This window comes from Tenebrio molitor, chromosome 6 (genome assembly GCF_963966145.1).
Source record: "Tenebrio molitor chromosome 6, icTenMoli1.1, whole genome shotgun sequence".
Lineage (NCBI taxonomy): Eukaryota > Metazoa > Arthropoda > Insecta > Coleoptera > Tenebrionidae > Tenebrio > Tenebrio molitor.
In genome coordinates this window covers 20,648,183-20,658,439 of record NC_091051.1, presented here as the reverse complement: position 1 = coordinate 20,658,439, position 10,257 = coordinate 20,648,183, and the positions used below count along the sequence as shown (strand labels likewise).

Below are 10,257 nucleotides of genomic sequence, written 5' to 3'. Positions count from 1 at the left end.
TTCGTGTTTCCGGTCCATTGTGCGTATAGGCTTTGCCATTTCTATTGAAACACCACCTGTTGATTGACAGTTTGGCAACGCTGCAAATATGTTTAGTAATTTTTTGACTATTATTGCCAATCTTGATTTTTGTTGAATGTCATGTCATATTTGACTCAACGCGTCTTTCATTCAATTATAACCCAATAATTATCAAGAATTTATTGTTTTTTCGCGAAAATAGAGCAAAATAGAAAAAAAACGAGCCTTATGGGTGCTGACATGAAGAGAACTCTTATTAAATTATATGATAAACTGCATTTAAGTCAGCCAATGTGGTCAGTCGGAAAAATTTGTGTTGAAATTTCAGAAATCTTTTCCGTAAGTTAAAAAGGTGTTTTTCTATCATTCTAAAAAGCGTCTGCGTCTTCAGCTTAGAACGTATTTACATTTGCTAACAATGCTAACATCAAAATTAAATCCCGCACTTTTTATCACACGCCAGTTGGCACATGCGCCTTGAGGGGACACCTTAAATTATTGTTCTAAATTGGAATTAATCATCTCTTCAGCTAAACTTTAAGTGCAGTTTTATTTGTTTTACTTATTATAACTCATTTAACTTTAACAGCAGAAAAGTGAGGTTACGTGTTAGTTTCGTCGATTCCTCTGTGATTTCAGTATAAGAAATATTCAATAAAAAAAGCATTTCAGCAAGTGTAGTTTATTAAAATACTTAATACATATAAGTACATTGAAATAAACCAAAATAATTATTTTTTACTTAAACTTCCCCAATTCATTCAATTATGAGTTCCTCAAACTCCTGATTTTTTTTTAATCCTTACAATCTTATCCCACATTGCCTATATACCCCCATAATACCATTTTTTTTTCCAGACAGGTATCTGATATTACTGTCTACAGAATTATCCAATCACACCTGAGAGGCGAAATCCTTCAAGATTCCAAAACTGGCGCCAATCCTTTGATATTGTAATTTCCTTGTTCATTGATTAAAATTCTTTGAGTTTCCCTTGCGTTTTACCTTCCACCTTCCAGCAGGAACACTAACCACGACAGATAACCACGCTAAAAACCACTCACTCACATTTGTAGTGGTAGGACTCGCAGGCGTAAAATTTTTAGATTTCTATTGACATTTATATTAAATTATTATATATATTAAAATGCACGATGCGTCGACGAGATAAATAATTGCTAAATGTGTAGTTAGATCATTGATTTATCAATTTATTATACTTATTTTGACAGTGATTTGCTTTGACGTTTTAGGAACTAGAAAATGTCAAAATTTCAAATTTCTCACTAAAAGCCGTTTTACAACCGACCGAACCTGTTACACATTGGTAAATTTTAGGAAAAATCCAACAGGTGGTGTTTCAATAGAAATGGCAGAGCCTATAGGTCAGATAACTGGCAAAATTGATGACGGATGGAGCGTTAAGTTTCTGAAATACACCAAAATAGCTATTTATGCACCAAGGGCGTTACAACGATGATTACGCCCGGAGAACGATAAAATCCAACTCGAGGGTTTTAGCCCGAGAGATGGATATCGTTCGATAGGCGTAATCATTCGGTGACGCCGTGATGCATACAAGATTTTATTTTTCACTTCGTGTTCTTTAAAAAAAAGACAAAGAATTGGCATCTTTGTGTACGCTTTACCTACATAAATACAATATCTGGCAGCCTATGAAACAAAAACAGTTTACTTTTAATTGCCAAATTTTCTTTTGAATTGTCAAATTTGCTTTTAAGTTGCAATTATGAATACGCTACCAGAATGTGTACAATAAAAAACTCAAAAAGCAATGGAAGGTTTGCTACCTTTTAAATCACAAGATAAACATAAAAAAGAGTACGAAACCTTTAGGATATGGCAGTCAAAATATGAAATAGCGACTGTAAGTGCGACTGTACTGTTGGCGTACTTTCAAGAACTGGTAAGTTTCACAGTAAAATTATTTTCTAATTTTGTGTTTAGTCTGGAAAATACACTCATTCATTGCTATGGACTAAATATTCACTTTTGAAATCAACTTTTTTGAGGGCGTAATGAATTCATTATGCCCTTTTATTACGCCTCGGTTGTTATGGACATGTTTATGTATTTCGCATCCTAGGAGTTATCATTCAATTAAACTAAAGTGAAAAATAAACAAGTTTATTTGGCCTGATAAAATTGATGAGTTTACTTTTAATTGCCAAATTTTCTTTTGAATTGTCAAATTTGCTTTTAAGTTGCAATTATGAATACGCTACCAGAATGTGTACAATAAAAAACTCAAAAAGCAATGGAAGGTTTGCTACCTTTTAAATCACAAGATAAACATAAAAAAGAGTACGAAACCTTTAGGATATGGCAGTCAAAATATGAAATAGCGACTGTAAGTGCGACTGTACTGTTGGCGTACTTTCAAGAACTGGTAAGTTTCACAGTAAAATTATTTTCTAATTTTGTGTTTAGTCTGGAAAATACACTCATTCATTGCTATGGACTAAATATTCACTTTTGAAATCAACTTTTTTGAGGGCGTAATGAATTCATTATGCCCTTTTATTACGCCTCGGTTGTTATGGACATGTTTATGTATTTCGCATCCTAGGAGTTATCATTCAATTAAACTAAAGTGAAAAATAAACAAGTTTATTTGGCCTGATAAAATTGATGATGACGTTGTAGAGACAGAAGATTTTTTAAAATTGTACCCATCCCGACCAGAGGCAGGAGGGGATGCTTAGAATTCGGCATACAATTCCAGGGTTATAATTTGCAATAATCTTCAATTTTCTTTAATTTTGTATTTTATTTAAGTATTATTTTTTGTCACAGCATGTCGAGCACTTATATGTAAGTACAGTTTAAAGTAGGTGCTCATATTGAGTTTACAAATACTACTTAAATACCTGCCAAGAAGATGAAAGACATGTTAGAATTTAGACTAAGTGTTGATTTTCAGTTTTTTCTTTGTTTTTTATAACGATTGGTATTATTTTATTGTTTCATTAAAGGGGTGTTCTAATTTTTTTCTTGTAAAGCTGCTAATGTCCTTATTAATTGTCCAATTTGGAAGGTAAAAATATCATTTTGTTGCACATTTTCTATAATTTCACATTTGCCCCGGTCAATCGTGTCATAGAACTAGACAGGAAATGCAGACCTACCATTACTTTTTACCCATTTTGTTGGGAAAATGTACTATAAAATCTGATTTTTTTAAAAAACGTGGATTTTTGTTGTAAATGCATAATACTTTTAAGCTACATATTTCGATAGATAACTTAATAATGAATGCGGGAATACTTTGTTGATGCACAACAATTTCTTATTTGATTACTTACCGTCTTTTGACTGGTAAACATGTCGTTCGTTCATGAAATCTGTAAACACGTGAAAATGGCCGGTAGTGCAAAAACGTTCATTAAATTTTAAAAATATTTGTTACTAAAATTGTAATTTTGTGTAACACAATACATTTAAAACAAATTGTCATTACTAAAGTTTACCTGTAAAATAGTAAAAAAAGGCACGCATGATATAATTTTAATTTTTTTGATTACTCAATTATTTTTACATGAATGTTAATATAATTATTTTATTTTTGTTAGGAACATCAGAAGTGTTCACCAGCCGATGGTTCGGTTATGACTTATGAGGTCTTTTCTCTGGAAGAACTAGTTTTCTTTATTACCTTAATGTTTTTTTTAATACTTCGATAAGTGCTTCACAAACATCAGGGACTATTCCTGTAATGAACTGTTTTGATATTCTGAAGAGATACTGCAAGCTTGTATACGAATCTCGTGTGGCTAGAAAGCTATCGGGTGTTCATTTAATGTTCTGGTAGCATTACCAATGGAAATATCCTGTTTTAGTTAAGGCATGTCGTCGCTTGAACTTCCGATTAGTAAAATTAGAGTAAAACTGTCATATTTTGACATTTGTTTTCAGGTAGGGTTTACGTTTACTATTTCCTAGTGTTCACGTCAGAGCAGAAAGCGTTTTTGATTGAAAGTTATTTTCGCAATGGTTTGAAAGTGAATGGTTCATGGATCTACTCTGTACAAAACTGCTTAGAAGAGTTTATCGCCGAATTTCCCTATGTTATTGTTGACCGGAAAACCTTCGAAAACAACCTGAGCCGGTGCGTAAAGTTGATTCGAAGCTCTCCAAGGAGAACGTGCTGCGACTGCTGCAGGATCTGAATTAGCTCAGGCAGATGGTCGAGTCTCTCCAAAAGGAGAGAGCCGTACTGCTCGCCGCCGCCCGCGCCGCCAAGACCCACCCCCGCCTCGAGGAGAATGAAAACGACCGGGAGATGAAAGTCGGTTTCAAGCGCGATGACCCAAAGAAAAATCACCTTCTCCAAGGCCCAGTCGTGCGTCGATGGCATCCGTGTCAATCCGGTGACCACCGACGATTTCCGTGCGCTGATCCACCTGCTCGACGAGAGCGAAGTGCCTTTCCACTCTTTCACTCTCCCCGTGGAGAAAACACTCCGTGCCGAGTTCCGAACGGTGTCCATCGAGATCAGCCTCGACGACGTCAAGTCCGACGTGGTGAATCAAGGCCTGGCACCAATCAAGGTGACCAGGATGATTTCAACCAGGTCCAATAAGCCCCTCCCCTTGATCCTTGTCGAGGTCCCAAAAGACCCCAGACAAAATTTCGAACTGAGGTCGATCTGCCATCTTTTGATCATTGTCGAGCGGCCCCACAAAAATGGCCCAGTGTCACCGCTGTCAGAGGTTTCACCACTCCCAGCGGCACTGTCGCGCCCAACCCAAGTGCGTGATATGCGGCGAGAGTCATGACTTGCAAGCCTGCAAAAAGGTCAAAACTGTCCCGGAAAAGTGCGCCAATTGCGGTGGCGCACACACCGCCAGCTACCGGGGATGTCCCAGGTTCCCTCGAGGGTACCAGGGGAAAAAATCCCGAAACCAAAGCCCGGTCCCCAACAAAAGCGCGCTCCAGCCACCCTCGCCACCCCCATGACTCAATCGGCCCCTGTCAAGCAACCTGCTGCAAGGCTCAAAAACGCGACGAAAAGCTTCGCTGACGCAGCGGCTTCCAAGAAACCCGCGGTCCCAGCCCAAACCCCCCGACCTGCCCCCGCGCCTAAAATTCCACAGCCGAAAAAATCATCACGGAAGTTCTCATGGTAGTTCAGACCTCGACCTCCACCGAGCACGCCAGCGACCCGGACCCCAAAATTCGGGGTTTCGTTTTGTACCGCAGCGACCGCACCGACGTTGCTGCAGGAGGAACAGCCGTTTACGTTCGCCGTACGCTCCCACATTATCCGAATGCGCTTCCCGCTCTCCAGAACCTGGAAGCCACCGCCATGACAATCGAGACCGCGAACGGTCCATTGACACTCATTTCATGTTATTACAAGCCGCAGGATCTGCTTCGAGAGAATGACATCACAAACCTGACCTGGGGCAGCCGTGAAACCAACCGAAACTGCCGAATTCTTTTCGACCTCGCGGACGCGACCGACTTCCTAATTGAGGCTCCTCCAGAGCCAACACCAAAGAACGTCCCCTTCCAAACGAGACTTCACGTCGTAAACGCGCTCAACTCAGACCACTTGTCCGTGCTGATGCACATCGGTGACGAAGCAAATGCGAGAGCGCAAAAACACAAGTTCACCTCACAAATTGGCCGCTCTTGGTGGAAATTCTGGAAACCGATTTCGGACCGATTCCTCGGATTGAATCGGTCGAAAACCTCGAAAACGCAGTCGGAGCTCTGGAGGAAAAAAATCAAAATCGCCATGACAAACTCAATTCTAACACGGGTCGAGCCGCGACAACAAGAGACTTTGCCGCAATGGATCGTCGATCTAATTCAAGCAACTGGCGCTATGGTCGACACATCGGAGGCAAATCGACTTGACAACGAAGTCAAATACGCGCTCATCGATCATCGGAATGATAAGTTATGAGTTGTATCGCAGCGACCGTACCCAAGGTCCTGGAGGACGAACAGCTATTTACGTACGCCGTACAATTCCACACTATCAAATTGTGCCTCCCGTTCTCCAGAACCTGGAAGCCACGGCGGTGAAAATCGAGACCGTGAACGGTCCACTGACAATCATTTCGTGTTATCACCCTCCGCAAATTTTGCTACGGGAAAATGACATAATCTATTAGACACCGGCACCTCGGTCATCGCCGTGGGTGACTCCAATGCCAAACACCAGGCCTGGGGTGGTCGAAGAGCCAACCGCAACGGCCGAATTTTACTCGAGCTCGCGGACAACACAGACATGATAATTGATAACACTGCCCAACAAAATAGTACTTTTTAATTTTTTACTTTGATGTTTTCATCGTTTTTGTTTCATCTTAGCTCGCTGATATCGAAGATGAGATTAGTTTTTGCGCAACAGCTCTAGTATTTTAGATATTTTTGAAAAGCCCTTCTGACGCGGTAGGTGGAATATTTTTATGTTTTGTGTGGCTTACAATTAATTTTGCTTAATAACAATTAATATTTTCAATATGGCTACGACACGGAGATGTTGTTTAAACAATCCAGATGGTTTTTGTTATAAACTAGGCAAAAATGAACAAGGAATTCCGCAATTTTTCTTGGAAAGCAAAATAATTGCCCCAATCCTCCACACTAGATAAATTTAAAATGTTACAGGTACTTGAAACATTACATATAATGTGTATATAAATCTATTTCTAACACATTTCATTACAGATTTTAAACTGTAGTTATAAAAAATTCAAAAAAGGAAAAAGTGCCTATTCATTTTTGCCTAGTTTATATTGGGTGATTCAAAATGATTGTGGCCAAGTATGGCATCTATGTACGAAAATTTGTGTGGCAACTGTGTGAATGGGGTAGAGTTGACATTTGTATGACATTTCATAAGTGAGCATTTGATTTCTTCAATTCCATTCCCCATTGATTTGACAACTTACAAAATTGCGCGACTATGAACTGTCAAGGAAATGTCAACTCTACCCTACCCACACAGTTGCCACATAAATTTTCCTACATAGTTGCCATACTTGGTCACAATCATTTTGAATCCCCTGAAAATGTTGTCCGTTTGGGAAAGAGTAACGGCAGGAAACCAGCTCCGCTTAAACTGCGTTTAAATAATTCCGATTCAGCTCGATCATGCTTAAGAAAACAATCAGTTCTTTTGGGTAAGGATGTTTATGCGAAAATTGTTATAAGAGAGGACAGAACACCTCGTCAAATGCAGTATCTCAAGTCACTACGTGAAGAATTAAATCAGCGCATAAACTCCGGTGAAACTAATTTAACAATTAAGTATATTAATCGCGTGCCCCAGATCATTACCAAACAAAAAAACTGATTGTCGAAAATTTCAATATATCTGTTCTCTATACAAATATCTGTTCAATAACGTCCAAATTTAACGAGTTGCTTGTAGAAGTACAGAGTGATCAACAAGAATCCAAATCAGAGCAGGCGTTGCAAATTATCGGTCACGTCGTAGCAGAATCATACGCAAATAAGCGTTCAAAGCATGGCCGTAGACAATTTGTGGTCTCAAACGCTATTTTATAATAAATCATACCTCATGAATTTTAGACGTTGGAATTATAATTGTGCATTGTATTATTATTATCTGATAATGGAGGTAATTTATAAAATAAACAAAAGCAATATTTTACATTTGTAAGAATTGGTAAATTACCAGCTTTATTGCCAAACGCGACGCCACTGGTACGGAGATGTTTCGTTGAAATGTCACATTTCAAAATTCAAGGTTGTTCTTGTTGACAATTTAAGTGATTTAACCTAGAAAACAAATCTTCGATTTCCGCAAAGTTTACAGACGTTTATTGAAATTGTAAGCAATAATTATCCCAGAATAAGTTGTAAAATGGGTTTTACCATTAAAGAGAAGGCATTTTTATTAGATTATTTTCGAAAGAGGGTGAAACATGAAAGTGAAGACTGGCCTTACTTTGTACCCCCTTACACTGAAGAATTTCAAGCCAGATGTCCGAAACTGATGGTATTGGTTATCAACAAGTTTATCAATGTCTTAAAATTATAGTGCCTAATTTTAGTGAATCATAATCCATCATTAAGGAGAAGTCAGGTCAGTCCTTAGTTCAAATTTTAGCAATGATGCAAAATGTTCGACAAATTATCAAGGAACATCCCTCAACTTCCATAAGGCGTTTAAGACAGCAAATTAAATTGAGTTATGGCAGTTATTGCAAAAATTTTGAAGAATATTAATTTGTTTCCCTTGTGTGTTGCAAGAAATAAAACCCACACATTACCTTAAACAAATTTTCATCATAAATGAATTTTGGCAATCCATTTCACCTGACAGCTTCATAAGTGTTTTTGGAAAATATGAGAGGCAAGTTTGACTCTGTCTGGACCACAATGCAGAACATTTCGAGCAGTTTTTGTGAAAAATTATTTTTTGACCTTGGAGTAATTTAAATGTTTTAAACTGGTAGAAAAGATACGAGTAAGTTCTCAATTAACCAAAAATGAGAGAATAATAACTTTAGCACTTTTCTTACAGAAAACAACAAAACAAAGAATTATGAAAAATAATTATTTTTAAAATTTTGTAACCAAAGATTACGTGCCTTATGAAGGAATTTTATGTAACTGTGTGTTTTTTCCTTAATCAATAATGAATAATAATTAATAATAACTTTCTTTTAAATTCGTTATTCATGAATTATAAAAAATTTATAAAAGTCATTAATAATAGATTTTTGAGAGGTAGGCAACCAACGAAACGAGTGTGCACAGCCAGTATATAAAAGTGTCTGATAAGTCTACGACATATGTTTCGATAAAACAAAAGATGAGGTAGCACTCTTGATTTGGATTCTTGTTGATCACTCTGTACTTAATACCTTACCATAGACAACACAGTAAACCTATAGAACGCAAACTCCTATGCATTTTCCTCGTTTTTTTGGAAACGCACCCACCACAAGCCGTCAGGGGACGCTGCGGTTTTATAAAAATAAAAATCGCGGAAACTTGTGCCAAAATTTAAAAAATTATATTTTGACATATCAAGTCATAAGTAATAAATTTACTATTGTGAGACTTTGCACCGTGCAAAGGTATTATAAACCATGTGGAACTCGCCATAAATTTCCAAATCCAATTAAATATCCTGGGCGTTTTATGAAATGTATTAAAAAGACGGATAACAAGCAGTTATAAACTTTGGAGCCTATGAAAGTGTTGGTATAACAGCTATACTGTGTGTGGACTTCATTTTACCAGCAAAGACTTCGGCACGAACGAATCTGGCCGTACCCTCGATACAACTTCCCTCCTTTTCCAGTCCAGATTTACTTCCAGTAATAGTAAAAAAATATTGATAATTATATTTTAACTGAAAACTACTTTTTATAGAATTTTCATCCGATCTACTGATCTACGACGTTTCTACTGAAGACAATATAATTGTGTAACTCCTGTTTTCTGTAGTAATGAAGCTGAAGATATAAATTCTTATGATGTGAAAGTTTCAAAAAGAAAATAAGAAAAGCTCAGCATATTCAACATTTTAAAAAGGCAAAATGTCGATCCAAAATTCGGACTGTAATGAACCGAAAACGTATAAAACTTCATGCAAAATTCGATGAAAATAAACAGCAAAATTTTGGGTGAGGATGCAAGAAATACCAAACCAAAATTTATAAAAATACAACGGAAATGTATCGAAAAAGATTAAAAATAAAAACTTCAAAATAAATGTAGTCTTTTAGTTTCATAAATAATTTACTTTAAATTAAAATAAATAAAAAAGCCAGGATATCCAGCTGGCTGTGTCTTATTTTGCACCTACCACAAGCCAGTAGATGGCGTCGGGACACAAAAAACTATGGGAGTTTGCGTTCTATAGGTTTACTGTGTTGTCTATGTACCTTACCAACCATAGTCGCCCTCTCGGAGACATGGTTAAAGTCATCAATTATAGATAGTGTAATTAATATTGATAATTACTTACTATTTCGAAACGACCGGTCGTCTCTTAGGGGGGGTGGCGTTTGCATCTATGTTAACAAATCGGTTATTAGTAAAAAAATTTACTATTACAGAACTTAACATTTCTGTCAAACCTTACGATTCTTTATGGATTAAATTCGAAAACGATCAATTTAATTTTGTCATTGCATGTGTCTACAGGCCGCCAACAAATTCGGTCTTAAACAGCCAGAATAATGACATAACCTTACTTGACACAATTGCATCTACCT

General features: G+C 37.2%; 2 long non-coding RNA genes across 2 annotated transcripts; both read left to right on the top strand.

The window, feature by feature from the left end:
* Positions 1–7,426: 7,426 nt before the first annotated feature.
* Positions 7,427–8,692, top strand: LOC138133622 (uncharacterized). The gene is made up of 3 exons (XR_011160445.1): positions 7,427–8,024; positions 8,080–8,495; positions 8,553–8,692. It is a non-coding gene; the product is annotated as an uncharacterized lncRNA (long non-coding RNA).
* A 213-nt stretch (positions 8,693–8,905) lies between these two features.
* Positions 8,906–9,752, top strand: LOC138133623 (uncharacterized). Its single transcript, XR_011160446.1, has 2 exons — positions 8,906–9,354; positions 9,410–9,752. It is a non-coding gene; the product is annotated as an uncharacterized lncRNA (long non-coding RNA).
* The last annotated feature ends 505 nt before the right edge of the window (positions 9,753–10,257 follow it).